Source organism: Coturnix japonica, chromosome 4 (assembly GCF_001577835.2).
Source record: "Coturnix japonica isolate 7356 chromosome 4, Coturnix japonica 2.1, whole genome shotgun sequence".
Classification (NCBI taxonomy): Eukaryota; Metazoa; Chordata; class Aves; order Galliformes; family Phasianidae; genus Coturnix; species Coturnix japonica.
Genome location: NC_029519.1, coordinates 73,851,719 through 73,874,773, shown reverse-complemented (window position 1 = coordinate 73,874,773; position 23,055 = coordinate 73,851,719).

Below are 23,055 nucleotides of genomic sequence, written 5' to 3'. Positions count from 1 at the left end.
GGATGCTCATTTGTGTGATCTGGTTGTTTCCTTGGTGCTGCGCTATTCTACCTCAATAAAGCTGTTCTAGTACCTTGAAAAATAGTTTCCACAGCTGGTGCGGCACTGAAAACAAACAATTTACTTCAAAATTATGTGAACATTCTTTTGTCAAACATAGTAGACTGGGAATAGTTTTCTGTGCATGTGTACACACAGATTGTTAAGTTGTAACAGTACTATAAAAAATTGTCAGCTTTTGAAGTGATATGTACAGCCCAATGTCAGGCCATGCAATAAGCAAAATAGTTACCACTATAGGAAAAAACAACAGATCAAATGGTTTTTTTCTTCATATATCACTTAAGAAAAAAGTACTTTGCAAAACCTTCTTTGTGTTATGTATTACTCATTGAACTGCAGAGTGGCTTGAGCTGAGAGTCAGTTCTCCCCCTGTCAGGCTGACAGCAGCCAGACTATGTTCAAAGTCAATATAAGGAAAACTATGCCAAGCTCAATTGCTCTTTCCATACTCTCTTTTCATTCTCTCTTCCATTTCTCTCTTTTGGGATGGTGGGAGGGGGAGGAGGTCAGGTCGAAGAGAATTAGAATGTTATTATTGCCTGCTGTTTGTAGAATTAAAATCGCCGGACAAAACTAACTTTTGAGATTCCAATTAAAATAACAATTAGATGTTTCTAAATTACCCAGGCAGCAATTCAACTATTCTGACTTTTTACATAGATTATTTGCTGATTGCAAAGTTTGATTTGAAACAACAGGAGTGCATGCATAAAGGCTTTCAATGTTGTCACTGATTATACTGTTTTTTCACTATTTTTTGTAGTCTAGACAGTATTTAGGTGTGTACCTAGCCATAAAATACAACTGCTCTGTGTGGTCATGGTTTCTCCTCCCTCTGACCGTCTTGGAATTTGTGTAGAGAAGGCATCATTCTCCACTTTTGTTCCTGTCAAGAGATGAAAGTTAATAGGACAAAGCATGACAGTGCACTGTAACAGGTTTTATTTTCTGTATGCTGTTTGGATAATTTTGTCCAAATTTTGTATCATTTCTTGTTCTGTGTACATATATGTTTCTGTTTCAGATCTAATGGTACGTGAATGTACGTGCAAAATAATGCACTCATGCAAATGATCAGAGGTTGCATTTCTAAAACCCAGATACTTCATTTTGGTTTCTTAGATGCTCTGCTGGGACAGTCTCAAGGTGATTTATTGTAGAAGACACTGTGATCAGACCAGGATGTCCAGTCACCTTACACCAGGCTAATTAAAAGGAATGATAATTTTCCTCAGTGTCTTTTAAAAACTTAGCAAAGAAAGCATGCTTCTTGCTTGGACAATATCAAACTAGTCTGCAAACAAGATGATGGCTGTCTTGTTTTCAAGCTCCATAACTCTGTTTGGGATCCCAGGATACTTTAAAGGCCATCTTCAAGAAAACCTTGAAACAACAGAAACCATTTTTACTAAAATATGTCAACTACTGTATAGGCTAGAAGAAAACCGTTCACTTTACATAAATGTGTTCAATGAAGCATCAAGTTTCTTAACCAGGGTCTGGGACATGCTGCTTAGATTTCAGAGGTAGTGGGATTTTTAAACAAAAGATGGTGTGAAATTCCTTTATCCCTTTTGTGTATAAGCATATGTGCTCTTAAATAGTATAACCAGATGGAGAAGTTATTTTATTAGCTAATAACTTATATAGGGAGTACCATAGTGCTACACTCAGTCCATAACATTACAAAAAATCTTTTTCTTGTTTTGTTTTGTTTTTGTTTTTTAAATCATGACTGTTATTTAGATCTTGGTTACACACTTGTAAGACATCTAGGAAACTCTTAGATCTAGGAAGATCTTGCTTCTGCAATGATACTGCTTCAAAGGTGTCTGTAGTAATGTGTTTTTCATGGGTGAAATAGATGTTTTGCGAAGTTGATGTGACAAGAGTGTGATGATTTTGTGACCAGAGCAGTGATAAGATGTGACTGACAACCAGGGAAAGTCAATTTGAATCCTGATTCAAAGCTTTCATGTGTGAGTTGGAACAAACTGTTAAATCAGGTGAGCTCCTGCACCTGTGCTAGAAGTCAGCAATATCTCTCACCACATTTTGTCTGTCTGTCAAAACTCCTGAAACTGTAGATTCCCATCCAGAAAGGGAATGAGAGGCACTGTCACAGCAGGATCCTCTGAATGAAGTCTCAATATGTGAGATTAATGGGAGTTTGACCATTTAGGTATCCACATCAACAGTGTCACTGCAATCAATACACACACAAGCATTCTGTTCAAAATGAAATGACTGTATTGAGCTATTAACTGTTACAGCTTGCTTAAGTAGCTCAGGTGAGTAAGGGTTTTCCACATAAAGAGGCATCCGCCTTTTCCCTTCTGTGCTCTTACTGCGATTAGTGCTACAAAAACAACCTTTGCAACACATGTGAATGCCTCCTGTCAAATGAATCTTAAATGCAAAAATGATACCCCTTATCTGAAAATGAAAGTTAATAATAAGAAGCAGCAAATATTCTGAGAGTGCTTGTTCTACATTACAGCTTCATTTCAGTGACAACTGTAAAAAAAAAAAAGAACCAAAAATCAAACTTGGAAATACATATAGGCTGGATTTACCCTCACCTGTGCCAAAAACAATCTTGCAATTAAAAACTAGGAAAGCATTAATTGTTACTCATTGAAAATGTAGTAATTATTAACCATGATTATTGCAAGCATCAGTTGCTAGCTTTCAGTAGAAATAATTCAAAGCAGCAGTGATTTTATGAAAAGTTAATCAATTCCAAACTTCCATATGTAGCCTATCAAAATATGTGCATAAACATCTTTATTCCAGAAATGAAGTTTCTATTTCTCATTATTATATCTGACAAGTTTTGGAAACACAGATCATGCATTCTCTCACATTTAGTGTAAAACAATCACTTCTCTACTCTTCTGTCAAATTAATTTTTTCATTCCTAATAGCTCATGCACTTATAGGCTTTTCTGACAGCTATTTTTTGCAGCACAGCTACTCTCTCGTCTTACCACTGACATTTATTAATCAATTGATCAATAAGTCATTTGAACTCCCTTTGGGAATGCTGAAATACCCGTTGTCCCTCTTAGATTGCAGAACTAAATGATTGCATTGTTGTTTGTGTTGTAATGGGCGGTGTTATGGAGCTCTTGTTACAAACGAAGTATGAAATCTAAAGCACACTGGAGGGCTATCAGTTGCTTTTTTGCTGATGCAGAAAAGATGTTTCATTCTTCAGACACTGATCTTGAGAAACTTCCTCTTCTTACAAATACATCTGTATGAGCTTAACTTACACGTACCAATAGCTAAAGAGACTTTGGAGAGTGTGAAACTCTAATGAGTATCTGTGAATATTTCTTCCTGTCCAAACTTCATCTTACAAAAAAATTCTCCAGAGGGCCCCTCCAGCAAAAGCAGGCTGGGTTTCTTAGAAGTTTTGGGATGATTTTGTACATTGTGTACAAACAGATTTAGCTCCCCTGAGGTTGCTCACTTGCCCTAGAGTGAAGCCCTTTGTACTTTATGAAGTATAATTTTGGAATTATAATTATAAGTTCATAAATTATAATAGAACTTCATTGCTTGTTTTAGTTAAAACTCTAGAGACCTGCTGTTTTGTTGCAAGTAGTGTCAGCTGCCAGATACAGATATACTGTAAGGACACAAAACTGCAACGGAGATGGAAATACTGTAGATTCCTGATCTAACATGAACTTTAATCAATATTTGGGATAGCTGTATGTTACTTTTAGATTTTGAATCACTACAATTATCACCTTAAAAGACATTAAGATTACCTCTTTTCCTAGCAATGAACTGTTAGATCTGCATACAAACACAAAGCAGGAGGATAGCTCTATCTGGTTTGCTTCTCATGAGTTCTGGGGTACTGCAGAAATTCACTGTCAAAGTGGCATTTTGCCACAAAGCACCACTCCAGAGTTTGCCATTGCCATAGTCAGCATGATACTATAAATACAACAGTGGTTAGAATATCATCAAAGAACAATCTGGCTTTGAATATGGTGAGAATTTATTTATTAATTTATTTTTAAATTTATTTATTTATTTATTTATTTGCGTTGGACAGAAATAGAGGTGGAATTGTAAGAAACTTAAGGAAAAGTTACTTCTCTGTCTAATCAAGAGATGAGTCTGGGTCCTGGATGCATAGAAAGTGCTTAGGTTGCTTAGAGGAGCAGACAGTGTCAACACCATATGTACATGGACAGCTGATACATAGGCTCATAGCAAGGCTGTAATGTGTGTCCTGCTGAGGTGACTGAGGAATAATGAGTTTGTCATAGTACAAACAAAAGAAAGGAGCACTGGAAAGAGTTAAGAGGAGGAAAAAAATTGCTATAGGAAATACTTGTGTGGTTTCTCTGGTGTTTTTTTTTAATAGTAAAATGTTTCAGACTACGTCATAAAAGATTTGACACCATGTTTTCCCTCTGATGGACAGAGGTTTCTAGAAAATGAGATTTTAAATATTGGAGAAAGTTATTTGCATATAATCTTAGAACGATTTAGGTTGGAGGGGACATCAAAGATTATCTAGTTCCAGCCCTCTGCCATGGACAGGGTCACCAACCACTAGATCAGACTGCTCAGGGCCCCACTTGATCTGGCTTTCTCCACAGTGGGTTATCTTACAGAGAGAGGCTGCAAACTGGAAATATTAGTCTTCTATCAATAGAGGAAGAAAGGAGGAAGGGTGAGTGTTTCTTAGCCAGAGAACCTGTGAGTCCCTGCCTTTCTTAGAACAGAAAAGATCTCAGTTCTCAGTATTGTATGTTCTGTCTCTACTGCCTGGCTTTCCTCTAATCTAAAAATAAAAAATAGATAGGTAGAGTTTATCTCAGTCAGGTGAAAACCTCTATTTTTCTTGCTGGAGCTATTTGTAGCTGTTTAAACATGAAGTATACACAGGTCTGTGAGGGTTGAGCTTCACCCTGCTGTTTTGCTTCCATGTGTTTCTGAGTGCCAATTGACAGTTGGCTCCTTCCAATAAAGTTCAGGCAGCTGAAATGCCTAGCAATCACAGCAAGGGAACCTGAGCCTGGACAAAGGTGTTCTGGGGATTGCAGTGCCTCTGATGAGACTTGTGAAAAAAAAACACAGAAACAGAACAAAATACATACCCAACAAAAACAAACAAAGAAACCCTTAAGACACATTGCAAGGTTAACTAGTGATCCTTCAGATATGTTAAGTATAAATTCCCCTTGAATTATTAAAATAATCTTGGGCAAAAGGAAAGACAGTAAAAGTAATAGAGAAGTCTAATTTTTGGACCTCCAGTAGAAATCCTGTTAGTATCCTTCACTGATCTTCCCAAACATGAGCACAGATTGACAGTACATATACTTTAAAATCAATAGTATTATATGATAATATAGAAATGTGAGACTAATGGATGAAGAACTAAAATGCCAAACCAAAGGGTTCAAATTCATATTAATACGGACAGCTAGGGCCAAGCCATTCTGCAGAAATGAGGGCAACAGGTCACTTTGACAGTTTGTCCACAGTTAATGGAAGATTATTGACTAAACTGTGTGAAACCACAGAATGAATATTGCATATCACTTCGTCATATGGAAAAACCACGTTTATGGATTTCTGATTCATCAGCCAGAGAGAAAAATCTTTGTTGAATCCCTTTTTATTTATTTATTTTTTTAAAATCATTGTGGTCCCATTCACAGAATGCTGCTGTAAGCACCTTGGTATATGTTCTTGCATTAGAAGCCTGGAGGTTTTTCTCATTTTAAAGCAGTCCAGGTTATGAGACCACCTCCATACTACTTCACATAAATTGGTTCAGCAAGGAGCTGAGTCTTCAATACAAAATGTGGCATCAAACCATAGAGGGAAGCTTCCAGTTGCTGCAGTCCCACTCACTAGTATAAAATTCAACAGCATTCAGTACACTTGCACACTTCAGTTGATTTTCACGCACTGGAACCCTCATGACTGGGGATTCACAGCAGAAAAGCAGTTCCTTTCAGCTGGTAAACATTAACTGTAAATGGCAAAGCAGTGCACAAAGCAGTTCTACATAAACATCACAAGTTTCCAATGTTGGGATATGGTGTCACTCATATTGCACAGATACAGCATAAGATTAAAAACTTTCATTGGAAAGGAGATGACAATAATAATATAATAATAGATAGGAAAGCTCTGACCTTCTGAATAATACAGAACAAGACTATCTTCCATTTTATTTTTTACAGCCTCAATCTAAAGCGTAGGAAAATGTATTAAATACCAATTTATCTACAGGTTCTCTGAGAATCTTTGGAAAGATGGAATTTTTCTGATTTGATTTTTGTATAAATTTTTTTGGCTTTTAAACAAACTGAACAAAGAAAATGTGAGTAGCCAGACTGTTTTTTGTTAAACACTGATTAAACAGGTGAAGTCACTGAAACATTCCATTTAAACTTCACAGCCAAGGAATTTAGATTTCATTATTTTAAAATAAACATTTTTAGTTGCCATTAATTTTGAGATATTGCAATAATGAAAGACAGTGAAAAGCTTCCACTTTTCTCCACTGAATATTGCACCGCATTCCTAAAAATCATGTCAAATCCAAACCTTTTTTATTTTTTTATTTTTTGGTAGAAAACTCTTCCACTGAATATTTTTGTCTCTTCTTATTGGGAAGCATTTATAAATTGCTCCAAATTCCCAATCCTGATCTGCAAAGGCGAAAGGGTGAGTGGAACACTTTTTAATTTAGGAGAATTAGCCTCAGTAAGACAAGCCTCTGCTCAATTTGACAGCTGCAAACACTGGCATACACTGAGGTAAACATGTTTAAATTACATAATTTCCAGACCACTGATTTTTTTGCAACTAACTCCAGGGCAGTTCCCTTGAAAGTAAGACTCAAGGACAGATCTGTGATGCAACATTATCATATCTATTAAAATATGCCAGAAACATTCTGCTCTGGCTGTATTAAACATATTGTCTTAATATACAATTTGGGCAAGTATTCTGATCCCTCCAGCTGGACCAAATGATAGCAATGGCCCAAATCATCTGGCCTAAAAAATTCATTTTTTAAAATTTTGCATGCATGTTTGTGGCTTTTTATTATTATTTTTTTCCCTCCAACCAGAAATTATACAATGGTTTGGGTTTTTTTAAATTTCTCTTTCATTTTCTGCTCTGACTCTGAGCTCAAACAGAAGCAGTGAGTCAGTGAAGAAGGTATTCATCCACAGTACTGACAAGTACATGAAGTAGCAAGGCAAGTTAAGGATTTTTGTCAACTTAAGCATGAAGTCAAATCTTGACACTTACGCCTATGTTTTAACAGATTTGTTGGTCTGCACACATGCACTCCTTGCTTTCCTCCTGGTTTACATCTCTTCAAAATGGGAGAAGTATCTGATTAACATCGGATTATCTCAGAGCCAGCTTCTGGCAGCCTCCCTCCTCTTGGAGGGCGTCTTCCTTCTGGGTAGTCCAAGTGAAATGACTCCTGTTGACTGAAGAGGAAGCACTATCCTAATTGAGTAAAGGTGTCAGGCGGGTAAGGTATTTGAAAGGAATGCTTCTCAGCTAATTGTTTAGAATAGTCAATGTAGAAGAAAAGTTGGTGTCCAGTGAGGTGGAAAACAGGATAGGAAAGAACAAAAAGATTTTTAAATTCAAAATTTAGGCACCATGGAACGATACATTCCATGGCTTATAGTTGGCATTATTATTTCAGTTCTGACAATTCTTTTTCCCCACAAATAAAAATTTCATATAGCACAGAAATTTCTTCTAAAACCTTTGTGATACCCGCCCTACAAGGTGGTCATAGATGAACTGAGTACATTTGTATCTGATAACCTGAATCTGCAATTTCTTGAATTCCAAGTGATAGTCCTATTCTGACTTTAGAATTAATCAATCATTGCCTAAACTTTGGTCTCCTGATTGCAATCATAAGTTACTCAGAGGCTTATGCTAGGCTTGCCAATGAGTTTCTAGAAGTGGAGAAGGGTTGTGGACATCTTCACACCTGTGCTGGGCTGGTGAGCAGTCTCCACCTAGTAGGAGAGGTCTTAAGAGGCAGAAGGGCAGCAGTGCTTTCTGGGGCTATGAAGTATCCCTGTCTCTGCTCATCTTGCTGCTTCACTTGACACATGAAAAGTCAGTAATATCTCAAGATGATAAAATATTATGTGACTTTGCAAAACAATTAATCTCCTAATTTTTGGAGATCCTTCTTTAATTAGTACTTAGGAAAACACTGCTTAAATAATATACTTATCGCAGGAGTGCAAACACACAAAAGATAATGCAAAAGGATTGAAAGAATTGCACCTCTTGCCCTGTAATAATGTGTTTTTAAGTTACTGGGTGGTTGCAGCTTCTGCTTCACAGGGAGAGCACTATGATGAACTTGCAGCGAGTGAAAAAACACTGGGATCCTGTCAAGGAAGCAACTCCTAGTCACATGTTTCTGTTACTTCATGAATAGTAGTATAAATATTGAGAAATTTAGCAGAAAATCAAGGTCACAGAAAAACTGGGAAATAGTAGATGACAATTTGTATGTTAAATGAAATAAAACAGCAATTCTTATACTATTTTGTTTATTCTCCTACTGGTGAAAATGAAAATATCAGTGGTAATACTGAACAAGATCTGCCCTTACTAATTTTTTTTTGCCAAGAGGACATTTCCTGCCATGTTTCCAGATAGTAGAGCTTGTCAAAACAGTCTGAATTATTCCTCAAAGATGCATCACTTTCCTGGAAGTGTCATGGCAGTTTTATAATAGATGCTTTCATTTTCAGATAATAGCAAAATTATAAGAACACCTTTCATTTCTTCTCAATGAGATTTTCAAAAGTCTTTGGTATCCTGAAACTGCTTCAATTAAATTAAATCTTTTTTTCTAGTTAGCTTAAATGGAAAAAGAAGTTAGGGTCACATAAGACACTTTGGAAAATCCTATGCTTTTTTTTTTTTTTTTCATGCATTATTCAATCCCTTTATGTGCTTATGCAAGCTCAAGGGGTGCGATACAAAATGCTCATATCTACACTTTGTCAAAGAGCACTTAACAGCTAACAACCCTCTGCCAAAAAAAAATCTGAGCTATGGCTTTATTTAAGAACCATTCAATTTTGTCGTATTTCCTTATGGTAATTTTTAACGAAAGTAAATCGCTACTGACAAACACCCCTTTAACAATGGGATATTAATTGAATTAAGATGAAGAATAAAGGAGACATTACGGGCAGTTAAGTGTGAGAAAGCATGTTCAACACTGAATAATTAATTTTCATTCTGAGATAAAAATGTTGCCCATCGATTTACAACCCCTTCTGGCTATAAAGCCTTTTGGTGGAAACCTGATTCTTAATTATTGTCACAGGAATGCTAAGCTTGTCAAAAAGCTATTTCCATCATGATGATCAGCCTTAACTGCTTGGAGCAATTTTTGTGCCATGTTTAACAGCTGCTTCTTCATTTGTTATCTTTTCAATTAAGCACTCTATTCCTACAAGGCTAACAACCTCTTCTGAAGAAAGAAATGTGCATGCAAAGACGTGTATGTACATACATGTAGGCACCCCCCTCAGCATAAAAGCACAACGTCCGTCTGTATCTGTTCATTTTTATTACGGAGCAAAGAGTTTGAACATTTCTGTGAAACACTGGGAGAATATTTGGACCTCCATGCAGAGTGTATAAGACACTAAAACTAAATGTTTTTACACTGTCCTTTTCCTTGGTGTGGATTTTGCTTCTCAGATATAAATGCTTCAGTTGGAGATTTTGTGTGGTTGAGGGCTTTTTGCTTGAGATGAGCTTAGGAAAAAAGCACAGAGAGAAGTATGTCAGCTCTCTCTCCTACAAAATAAGAAGGGAACATGGATGAAGCAATTGGTCTTCCCTGTCTGCTGGCCTTAATTGCCAGGATGACAGTATCTCCTGTAAGTATTTTAGTTCTGCACACACAAACGCACACAAGAAAATTTGCTGGTTCAGTGGTTCACGATGTAAATCAATTCAAACTTAATTTGAGATACTTCATTTAGACTTTGTTTGAACCAGTGATCTGTGGCAAATCTTGTTTGTGCAAAAGCAGAAACAGAAGTTAATAGATATAGAGTGCCAAATTATGTGGTCAGACCAACCACTTTAGTTAAGCTTTTTACCTGCAGATTTGACTAGTAATCAAGGACACTTACACAAAGGTGTCTTGACAGGGTATTTGAATATTATTTGATGCCAAGTGAAAACATGATTGTACCTTTGCAAATCTGTTAAATTGAAAGTCGGGTGCATGTGTGAAATACCTCTGTTACACAAGTACAGTTTGGAAGATTTTCAGGAGTTATTTATTACTGATGGAAAATGGTATTTTTGATGTATAAAAAGTCAGACTTTATTAGAAGCTTGATCCACCAATGAAGTATATACTTAGTTCTGTTGCTGATATAATTAAAATTTCTTTGGGATTGGGATTTAAATGTATAATTTTATATTTTACATGCAACTGCTAAGGCTATGATATAGTCATCGGGTTTATTTCGATAGTATTTAATGGTGGAATGGGCAAGGAAAATTCAAGTCCTTGTTGCATATATTGTCTGTACAAAAGTCTCTTGCAGTTATGATGACAATAAGCTAACCACAAAAGCATTTGTACGATTTGTATTTTTAGGTTTTAGGAGCTCCAGATGGAGAAAATCATCCTTCAAAATAGGCAGTTTAAAAACTTATAGCTCTGGGAGAACTGTAATGGTACTTCTGACAACGTAGGAATTCTTGTTAATTTTTACTTTAATGTCAGAAAAAGAAACACGTTTTCTGCAATGTTTTTGGTGATTCACTTCACAGAGATAGCAGATGTGTCTAACAGTCCACAGTTTCTCCACTAATTCAAAATGGACATATGTAAAAGATTTTCCTTAGACTTAACCTGAATAACTTAATTCTAAATTTGGACTATGGAATATTATTATATTCAGTGAGTCCCAGGCCAAAGAGTAAGGTGCTCATTGTGCTAATGAGCCATTGCATGGGACAGCAGTAAAACATCCCACCTTGAGTATTCAGATGAGTGATGAACCTGGGCAGGCCTCAGCCTGTGCTATGAGTTTCCATCCCAATAATTCCTAACGTAGAGGAAAGAATATTCACATCAGCAGCATGGGAGAGATATGCAGAGGATATGAAGACCTAAAGGGAGAAGAAGATTTCCCTGATCAAGTGACCTGATGATGATCTAAGAAAGGGAATGGATTTGCATTGACGGTGTGGCTAGGTAATGGTGCTGCACTGTGGGAGCTTCTCAGGCATCTACTTCGTGATGTAAACTCACCTGTTCTCAAAGATGCAGATGAGGTGTGTTGAGCTCTGCTTGCATCTTCTGCATTTTCTGGCAAGAAGTTATTCTGCATTGGACAAGATATGCCAAGTGCTAGAGTCAGTGTTCATTGTAAGGGGTGAAGCTGTCCAGGGAACCCTCTCTGACCCTGAGGCATTGTAACAGGGCTCCTCTCTCAGACTGCAGATGTATTTTCCATCCTGCCCTGCCAGGTAGTCACTCTTCAGACATACTCTTCCTTTTGCTGTATTGACAGTTGTAACTCCATTTCCAACTTCTTTGATCTCCAGTTCAATAGCTGGCAGTTATGATCTCCCATAGTGAAGAGCTTAACTTTCAGTTAAGATATCTTTCAGATAGGTATCTGTGACTGTTTCTTTTAAGCTTGATTGCCGAGTGCACCCCTTCTTTAGAGGGTTTAATGTTATTACCCCACAAAGTGTAACAACTTCCTTGTGATCTATTTATGGAATTGGACACAAGATTATAAAAAAATATGATTGATTTGGACAAAGTTGAATTTATTCATTACTTGAACCACAGAGGACTCAATCATATTGGTACATATGACATGGGATGCTGCAAGCAAAAAACAAAAATGTTTTGTTTAGAGAGCTGATCTGATTTAAAGTGTTTCTGTCATGCTTTGAAATGCTGAACCTGAGGCTCATGTGCTGAATCCAGCATATGGCAATACCGAGGAACTTGGTAGAAAAAGCAGTGAGTGAGATTATCCAGTTTTTGAATGTTTTTGGTCAGACACTGCTGTCAAACTTCTAATGTACTGAAATCCATGGATTTATTGTGTAAATGAATAGGAAAAAAATTCCAAATAGGTTTCTTCTTGAACAATGTCTCCTTCATACATATTATTTCACACTAGTTGAAAAGTGAGAGTACAACTGAAAACTAAGAGCAAAAAATTCCCACACATTTCTGGTATCAAGTTGAACATGAAATGGGAAATGTTTCAGTTTTGGGACAACAGATTTGCTGAGGTAATCCATATGCATGAAATGCTCTTGTAAAGGCATTTGGCGTATCTTGACACATTAAGAAGGGAAGCAGGGAAGAAAGGAGGGAGACTAATTTTTTACATGGTCTAGTAGTGTTAGTATAAGGGTAAATGACTTTGAACTGAAAGAGGGGGATTTAAATTAGATACTAGGAGAAAATTCTTTACTCAGAGAGTAGTGATGCCCTGGCACAGGCTGCCTAGAGAAGCTGTGGTTGCCCTACCCTTGAAGGTGTTCAAGGCCACGTTGGATTGGGCTCTGGGTGACTTGATCTGGTGGGAGTCAAAAAGCCCATGGAAGAGGGCTGGAGCTGAGTGGGCCTTAAAGTCCTTTCCAATCTGAGTCATTCTATGATTCTAACATTTTATTTATCTTTTTAATATGAGAGTTCAGTCAGACTCCCAGTTTTTGGCCATTAATCTTTTATCACTCCCCTCCTAATTGTTAAAACCTTTTTAGTGCTATGATCCATTTTAAAGAGCCTTTGTTTGATGTAACAGAAACTGAGAGCTGACCCACCACATCCAGTGGTAGGGAATCTTTTGGATCAAAGGTGTCAAACCATTGGTTCTTTTGGATTTCTCTCTTCCATTTCTTTATTTACTCATGAGATGAAGTACCATATTTACAGAAATGGAAATAGAAGGCTGCTTTAATATAAATGGCTGTATAATTTTATCTGGACTAGAGAATATGTCATCTTTTAGTAGAAAGGATGAACTTACCTCAGTAAAAGGAATACAATTTCTGGGATCTCAACTCAATTTACTGCTGCCTTTTGGCTTTCATCCAAGCAAGCACTAAGGAATATGCTTAATTGTAAGCATGTGAACAAATGAGAAGTCCTATTGATTTGCTTACAGTTCAGGTTGTGTCTAAGTGCTGTGTTTGGTCAGAGCTTTAGCTGTACTTTTAAAAAGGACAGTTTCTTCATTCTGCTAGATGACTGGGAAAACAAGCAAAAGCTTCAGTGCAAAGCAAATGTTCCTTGGCCAGGACAGCTTGTTGAGAATAGATGTATTCTGAGTTGGGCTGACAAAAGGAAGTATACAAGCATAAAGAAAAAAAAGGAAAAAAAAAAAGAAATGGTGGAAATAATACAATGAGGGACTGAAAGTCAAGAGAAGAGAAAAAGTGAAAGGACATATGGACTGAGTCATGTATTGCCTGACTCTGCTAGTGTACTCTGGCAGGTCTCAATGCAGCAAGACTGTATAGAAGTTATTGTCTGTCCTGTTTGTGCCCTACATGCAAGTACAATGTAAAGGTAGCAAACACCTTGGAAGGCTCACATCATCTGAGAGCTGCTAAAGGGCTGTGGTGGGTTCTGCCAGATTACTTTAAATTCCTTGTGCTAAGCATGTGTTTATCTTCACTGTAATGTTTGAAAAAATCTGATAATGGCAGTGTTGGAGTAAAAGGGTCATAAAAGGTGTAATTTTATGATCTGTATGCATTTTTTGGGCATTAGAAAGTAACCAGAGGAGGTAAAACAGATCTCTATATATGCAATGAGGAGAGTAATTGCACTTGCACTTACATATAAAAAGGTAAAGGGATATTAACAGTTTCAAAATTAACTTAGGCCATCCAAAACAGATACAGAATATTCACTAATGAAGAATAATTTGTATTTTCTTAATTTCCTTTCCATGTCCTGTTTCCAACTCATTTTATAACCAAAACCCCAAAATTACTATCTATCTATCTATCTATCTATCTATCTATCTATCTATCTATCTATCTATCTATCTATCTATCTATCTATTCAAACATGACAGTCGCATATTGCTATCTGTAATATTATTCTTCTATAAGATCAGTGTCTGTTGACTCTAAGGTCTATTAACACAGAATAATAAGCAATTTAAATGTGTGCTCCCATTCTTTGCCCAGGTAACAATAACAGTAAATATTTCAGGAGTGTCTGGAGATGTCAATTATAACAATGTTTCTACACGGTACACAAACATACCCAGAGGTAAACAGATAATTTTTCAGCACTTAAAGAGAAGAATAGGAGAATGAGCAGCAACATAAAATATAAGCTTAAATTACAAATAATGTGTAACTTAACACAATAGAGTCAGTCACACATGAGTTCTGGTAATTTTGACCTAAAGGTTTTTGAAGATTTGGCTGAAGAAGCTCTAGTTGGTGTCATCCATTTTTACTTGGAATATGAGTAAAATTTCAGAAAATGGGAAAAATATTAATTTTAAGTGAATATGTGAAGAAGACAAATGGGGAATATTGATCACAGATGCATTCCCAGTGCTTGTCTCATAGAAAACATTGAAAATGCCAATGTAAAATGTTAACGTGAATGGATACAGGAAAGTAGTATAATCAGTGTAAGTCAACAGTGTTTTGTGGAAATAGATCTTGAGTGAAGTATCATTTTGTCTACTTTAAATATATATGTGATCATTCTCTGTTAAAAGGAGCATATCCTGACTTTTAAGGGCATTCGATTCAGTAAAACATGGTCTGAATAAAGATCAAATAATCTATAGAAACAGAAAAGTAATAATTAGACAGACTCCGGACTAAAAGATCACAAAGAGATCACTAATGGAAAAGAATGACTGTCTAGGTCAGTTCTCCAAAGCTGTAAGAAACTTTGATTCAGTTTAACACATTTTTTTTTTTTTTTTTCAGTCTAGAAACAGGTAAAAACTACTTTTGAAAATATTTTTGCATGATGAAAAGATTGATGGAGTGAAAAATAAATTGATTATGTACTAATGTAGCCTGTTGGTCCACCCTGGATCATGTGGTAAAATGAGACACACAAAAAACTTTATGCAAAGCCAAATGCAATGGTAAGAAATGGAATGCAAAACACAGGAAAGAAGCTGTGTCCTACAGGGCATAATTATAGAAAAAGTGAGTCTGAATCAAGATGTAAATTCTAAAGATGATGAGCAAGAATTGGGATATGGCTTCCTGATGTAATTTCAGTGCGACTGGTCCTGATGAAATACCATACCTTATTCCAGCAACTTCACTTTAATTAAGATATTGAAGAACTGGCATTTATTCTAAGAAAAAGAACCATAAAAAAGTCTTAGGTCTGATAAGAACATTCTTCTTACAATGAAAGCCTTACAAAGTTTTGTAGAAAATAAAATTGAGATTCATCTGACTGCAATTTCTAAAAACCTGCAGGAACTGATGTAGCTCTCTAATTTAGACTCATATTTTATAACTGGACAGGGAGCAGACAATCTGAAAAATTAAAGAACATCTTTTTAACAATAAAAAAAATTAGACCACAAAGTAAAGTAAACTGATTATGGAATAATCACCTAGATCTGTCTTAAAAAAATAGTTTCTTTAACAAAATGCAAATTACTGGCTAACTGTATGAAATTAAATGCTATGTGGTTATGGTCCAAAATGTGATCATTTTTTGTCTTTGATTTCTATAATAACATTGGGTTGGACTCGATGATCTTTAGAGGTCCCTTCCAACCCCTACAATTCTGTGATTCTGTCAGGACAATTGAAATATTTTAATTCAATCATGGATCATAGAACAGTTGAATCCTTGAATCATAGAATCATAGGATGGCTTGGCTTGGAAGGGACCTTAGAGATAATTAGGGCCCCCTTCCATGCACTGATTCCCCCCCCATCAACCAGATCAAGTTGCCCATGACCCCATCCAACTTAATTTAGTCTTTGGCACCTCCAGGGATGGGGCAGCCACAAACTGGTCAGCCTGTGCCAGCGCCTCACCACTTCCTAATTAAACTTTCCTCCTATTATCTAATCTATATCTCTTTTAGTTTAAAACCATTCCCCTTTTACTTTCAATATCTACCCATGTAAAAACTTGATTTACCTTCTGTTTCTAAGCTCCCTTTAAGTACTGGCAGGTTGAAAGGAGGTCTCCCCAGAGCCTTGTCATCTCCAGACTAAACAAGCTCATCTTCCTCAACATTTCTCCATCCCTCTGAGCATCTTTGTGGCCCTCCTCCACACTGCCCTAACAGCTCAACATCTTTCTAATGATGAGGGCCCCAGATATTTACTCTGTACAGAGTAAATATAACAATATAACAGTAAGAACTGAATTTAAATTTAGAAATGTAATTATAAGACTACCTTCTCATTTTCAATGACAATAAAAATATTGGGAGTGTACGTGAAGAACCCAATTTCAGTTTTTGTGTTTTCACATCAAATTTGTGTTTTCTTCTATAATATGAGAAAAACAATACTGTTTTATGTATAGTTGAGAGCATAAGGCCAAATCCTTTTGGCTGTATTGATTTATAATTAAATATTATTTTCTAGCAAAGTTTCCTTTCAGCAGCACAATTTTTTAATCAAAGAGACAGGCTGTTTTTAAATTAGAGTGTCTGATTTGTAGGGTGAAGTTCCTGTTTTCTGTTGTAGTTACAGAAGATGTCACTACCTCTGTATCTGGCCTGGAGAATGAGCTAATAAAATTATTTGCCTTTCTTTGGTCTTTTAAATTGTATCTTCATGTTAGGTGCAGGTACTACAAACATATCCTCTGGGTTTGTGAATACCAGCAGTGTTTCAAAAGCCAGATATTTTTCATTCTGAGCAGATATCTAACTTTAGTCTGGGGTCTCTTTGTGCTGCTGAAGGTTTTGCCTTTTTTTTTCTTTTTTTTTTTCATATCATAAGGATAAATCTTTTGTCAGTGTAATGGACTGTGCCAAATGTGGTCTGACACACACTAAGTAAGGAATAATTCTCCCCAGGACATGCCTCTAGCACCTGAGAAATAGGATATATTGTAGGAAACATGCCCTGAAGTACAGTGTTTTGTTCGCAGACAGAAAACAGACAATTCTTTCTGGACAAAATCAGAGGTGAATGAAATGCTTCAATATTTTTAAAATTCTACTTTTGAATAAATGAAACATCTTTCATCTACTCTGAGCCAGAGACGTATTTGGTTGTGAATCAGCTTTACTTAAACCAGTAAAAGTGTACCAGCTTTCTTCAATGGACAATGTTGATTGTCTTTTTTGCTGATTGTATTTACTTCCACTGTTGAAAAGACCCAAATAAGTAACTCTGAAAATTCATCTCATGTTGTAAATTAATTTACTTACACTTTAAATATCTTAGAACAGATACAGCCTTACTATTTAAAATTCAACTCAAGAATGCACTTACACATGTCTCAGTCTCAAGGACAGACTGCCCAATGTTGTTTGCTCAAGATGGTGAAAGCCTGTGAATTTCTTCTGCATGGGACTGAGGTACATATTTTGCCTTAACAGCCTTCACTCGTCTGTTTGCTTGTTTATCCTTTTTAATTCCTATGTTGTTTAGCATTGCAAAGTCATATTCAAACTGTCTAGTTCAATAGTTAGGAGCTAAAAATAAATATTTAGAGCATGAACTTGTAACTCTTTATTCTTGGAAACTTCATGAGATTTGGTACTCTACATGTCACAGTTTCACTGAAAATCTTCATCCTGTGAAAAAATATTAAATTATATTATGTGTAATTGGGAAATCACCAACCAGAGAATGGGTTGAAATCACAACTCATCTCATATGCAGTCCTTCAAGATGTTGAAAGAATTGCGGGTAAACCTTTCAGTCACGCTTAATTGCTAGATATTATTTTGCTACTAATTTTGACTACATGCTTCTTCATAAGATATAAATGTTCTTCAATTCTCTACATTTTTTTGTGTAGAAAATTCTTGTTTTTCACCCATTTCCATCAATTTCACCCATTTAAATGAAGTCTATCAATAAACTTATTATGCTTTTATTGTTGTTAATTTATGTGTAAGTAGCTAGTTACAACTATATAGCTACTAGGAAAAATGAACAGCATACCCCATATGGTGTCCTCGGAGATGACTTTGACAGTGCTGGGAATTGCAGATCTGAGCGTGAAGCAGAATTCTCTCTTTCAGATATTGATTTGTTTGCTGTGAAACCTTTTAAATTGCTAAGTGCAAAGTGCTCATAGCCACAGAGCCACAAGCGACCCCACTTTTCTACCCACTGATATAGAAATACCTGTTCATACAGATGTCCTATTGTACAGGCTGCAGGCAAGGTGTCAGTTTTTCAACATTCCCTTCTTTTAAACTGCCCCTTTATTTGGTGCATTTTTCACTACATCATCCTTCTTTTGGAATACTTTATTGCCAAGATGTGTGTATGAAGGTTTGCTTATAAGCATCTTTCCAAATAAACCAGACTGACTTATGGCAGTGTCTCTCTGTAGTAGTGACTCAGCTAGTCATTTGGGCTCCGAATTGAACCCAAGTTTAGAACCTCTGTGTTCAGATGAGCTGAGCTGATCAGAGGGTAGATGAGCTACAGTCTGGTGTTTCCATCCCAGGAATATGGGGCTGGCTATTAAACGGAGCCATGAAAAATTCATTGTGGTTCTGAGCTCTGGTTCCCATGTTGCTGTCATGGAACTGGACTCAGTAGGAACCCATGCAGCTCCAGCGCTGAACCAGGACAATGGGTGACAGGTACCAGGGGAGTGTGCAAGAATGCCCTAAGGCTCCATCTCTTTTTTCCTCCCACACATTTTATTTTTTTTTTTCCTACCTTTGAATCTAACTTAGAAGATCTGCAAATTAATAATTCAAGTCACACAAATTGCATTTTGTTTCTTGGTCCATACCTCACCCTAATATCTGCCTTCAGTCCTCAGAATATGTGCCATAACACTCCAAATTCTGTAACTTCTCTTTGGTTTTCTTGCCTTAACAAACGAGGGGCAGAAACTTCTATTAGGTACATTGCCAGTATAAGAAGAGTCAGGAATGGAGATAGTCAGGCCGTTTCTATACAAGCCTTTCCACAGATGGTGTTAAAGACGTTCCACACTAAAGTTTCCTGATGTATTAGAAAAGACTATTCCTCCAAATGACATCATGAAGAGTTCAAAATGAGCTGTACGTATCATTCGCATTTAGGGAAATCTTTAGTGAAAATCGCCTACAGCTTTGTCTCTGAGCAGCATACTAACATGATCCAAAAGGAGTGTCTTAATTATGGTAATTATAGGATTTAAAATTCATTAAATAAAATATTGAGGCTATTCAAACTCAGATTTTTGAAGGATTATAGTGTTTGACAACACTATGAAAGGTTTAAGTGCGTAGTTTAACTGCCAGAATTGGTTTGTGTTTTGCCCTCATTACTCAGCATGAAAAACATGTTTTAAGTGGAATCTGCAGCCCACTTTCAACTGTCAGTCTAAATATGTCTATTCACAAGCTGAGAAATTAGCTCAGTGCACAATGCTCTGGTGACACCCATCAAGCAAGAACAACTTGTTGGTTTCTGCATATCTATTTTCATTCCATCTTGCATCCCAATTCATGGCTTTCTATGGCTTTCTGTGACTTGCTTTTGAAGAACCAAAGAGAAATCCTGTTCTGAAAGATGGACAGTGGCTAAAAATGACTGGAGCCAGAAGTAAAAGGTAATGTCTGGCTTCTAGACTCTACCTTTCTGGCCACTGACTGCTACGGGAAAGAGGATTGTACTGGCTTTTCTTCACCTGTGTTCCCATGCAATGTCCAGCCAGTACAACAGCACTGCATTTTCACAACTCTTGGTGCTAGGTAAAACTAAGAGAAAGAGGCAATAGCAAAAATGTCTCTGTGCTTTAATAATTTTCCAGATCCTGCAACAATTCAAGGAAAAAATAACCCTCTGAGGTGGTCATACACTCCCAAAGAGTCAACCCCATGATGAGGGTTGGTTTGTTCTTAATATCACAGGTGTGCAATGAGTAATCCTGGGAAATTCTTTGCTCATTTGTCATGTATATAGTGCCGTGCATATTTCTATGAAAGCATATGGAGAAAGAATGCTACTCTTTAGGAGATTATCTCAGCATTTTTCCTAAGAGGACTCCGTATGAGAAGATAGACAATAGACAATATTTATCTATAGAAGTTACTGTCTGCAGTGGTCCCAGAAGTCATATGTGATCACAAGCTCAAGCTTCCAAGTGCTATGTGGTTTGGTTTACCTGTTCCATTCAATAAATGGGTGGCATTTCAGTTCTCTTCTCCTGAGTGTTTTTTGGAGTAGCAGGTGACATCTCCAGCCCTGATAAAAGGATTGGCAAACACTTCAGTGAAATGTGTGGTCAGAAAGTTTGACCACAGTCTGAGTCCAGACTTGGATGTGACAAAAAATTGAGGAGGAATAAATAGAAAATAATTTTCTCCAGGCAGGAGAGGGCAGAAACTTCACTTTACAGTAGTATGAAATCACATGTACACATCCACAGGTAAAAATATGACTGAGTTCCCCAAACTTTTAACATTAACCTCATGTATACTTCTTTGAGAACCACTTTTCTGGTAATTCTCCCATTCAAGAGAATTCTTTCCTGAATGACTGCAACTAGAGATTCACTCTTCTGTTCTTCATTTTCATGTTTACTCCATGCCAGGTACATTTTATAATCCATCTGCTTCTCACCAGATCAGTAATTTCATTTTCTTTTCTGGCAAACATATCTTCAGAAGCTCTGCCAAAAACATCCAAAGTCCCAAGTTATTTTTAAAAGGTGCAAAAAATGGAGAAAAATCAAAGTGAATGCAAGCAAATCCTTTGCATTCTTTCCTAATTTCAAATTATCTAACTTTTCAATAAGAGGGTAAATTTCTTGAAAGCTGATGAATGCTCACCATAGACAGTTGTCCTTTGAAAACAAATGAAGGAGACACTGTTTAAATTTGTTCAGTTTCTTGAAAGAGCAGAAGGCCAGGCTTCTTTTTAAAATATTGAAGTTGGTCCTATTGGCATTTTAAGGAGAATAGAATGTGCGTATGAGCTTTTGTAACTGTCATTAAAATTCTAGTTTTGGTTTACAAGATGCCACACAGAACTCACACCCATGTGAACTGCTGCTTGTAGGTGAAATGACAATCTTTTCAGTTTGCTGTAGACGGATGTCAACATTACAGCTGGAACTGATCACAAGCTGTCATCATTACTGGAAGTAACCGAAACTTTTCTTGAATGTAGATAGCTAAGACTAAATGGACATGAAAATGAATTCATCCTCTCACACTTCATATCTTATTTCTCCAAGCAGACAGGAAAGAAGGCAGAAACTCAATTTTACAGGACATTGGGCAATTTTGACATTTGTTTTCATGTGGATTACAAACAGAACATGAAAAACTCAACATTTTCAGTGTAAACAAAATAAATCATTTGCTCTCAATTGAAATGTTTTGTTCAGACTAAATCTAAACATTCCTTTTCACTCCTTTTCAGTTAAGGACAGTCAGGACAAATATTGGGACACAATATCCTTCATATGTTTCAGCCTTGAAATCAAAACCAGGACTACTTCCTTCTGAGAATTCTGAAAAACTTATGTTTTCCCTCTTCTTTTCTCTGCTGAAATTAGTGCAACTTCACGAGGTGTTTTGAATTTTCAAACTAGGATTTCTCAGGAGATTTCTTTGTCAATATTTTCTAGTCTCCAGATCAACTTTGAAGAAGCTCAGCAGTGCTGACTGGGCAACAATGGACTAATATGAGAAAACTTTGGAAACCCTGAGTAGGGTGAGTATTCTGTACAGTTAAACTGCTCACACCTTATGTGAGTCTCATAGTCTTATAGTCCCTACTGTTCTGCTTCTGTTTCCTGTACTCTGTTTTAAAGATTACTTCATGTAAATGAAAAAGCTTTAGGAAACTGGTACTCTGCCCTCACTGGAACTGAAAAAGGTAGTAAAATTTATGAGTATTTTAAAATATAAGACATGCAAATAACAAGATAGACTTTCTAAAACAGATTTCAAACAAGTTTCAAATCCACTCAGATTAAATTGTGTGAGACCTAACTAAGCAGTGTGAAGTAGATGGAGGGATTCTTCTTCAAGTACCTGGTCATAAAATATACAAACACATTTAAACGGGGCATCTGTTAGGGTTTATGCTGTGATACAGAAACTTGATTGCTTGGATTCATGGGTATCCAATCTTCTGTTTTACCTGAGCCACAATGAGTGAATAGAAATTGCCTAGGGCTACATCTAAGAAGGTTGCTCTGAAAGTAATGCCTCCTATTTATTTCCATGCATAAAACAGTAGGTACAAAGAGCACAATAACACTATTTAATAGAGAAAATTCTCAGATAGAAAACACTTTTTCATTACAATTACCATCATTAGCTGTGTACTTTTCAAAAGAGATGAACAAGAGTCTGCATTTCGCACTCATAAAAATCTGTGCCAATGGAGATGAGACTCACTGCTGCCACTGCTGAAAAGCACCATCCACCACTATATTGGACAACATTTCATCAGGATTTTCCTCTGCTGCCATCAGTCACACAGCAACAAAACGTAATGGAATATGAGAGGGAAAGTTCAACCTCTGCTGGAAAAACACCAGCATCTGCTTCTAATGTCCTGGGCTAAAATAATAAAATAGGAGGCATTACTTTTAGAGCAGCCCTAATAAAATATATAGTATAGTTAATGTATATAAGCAACAAAGGTTATTCTATTTTTTATTTATTTTATAGAGCACTGAAAACAAAACCAATGGTATATTTAAACTTCTTTTTTGAAACTAAATTATCAGTCTGGTTTGATGGAAAATGTTGCCATTCTCATTGAGTT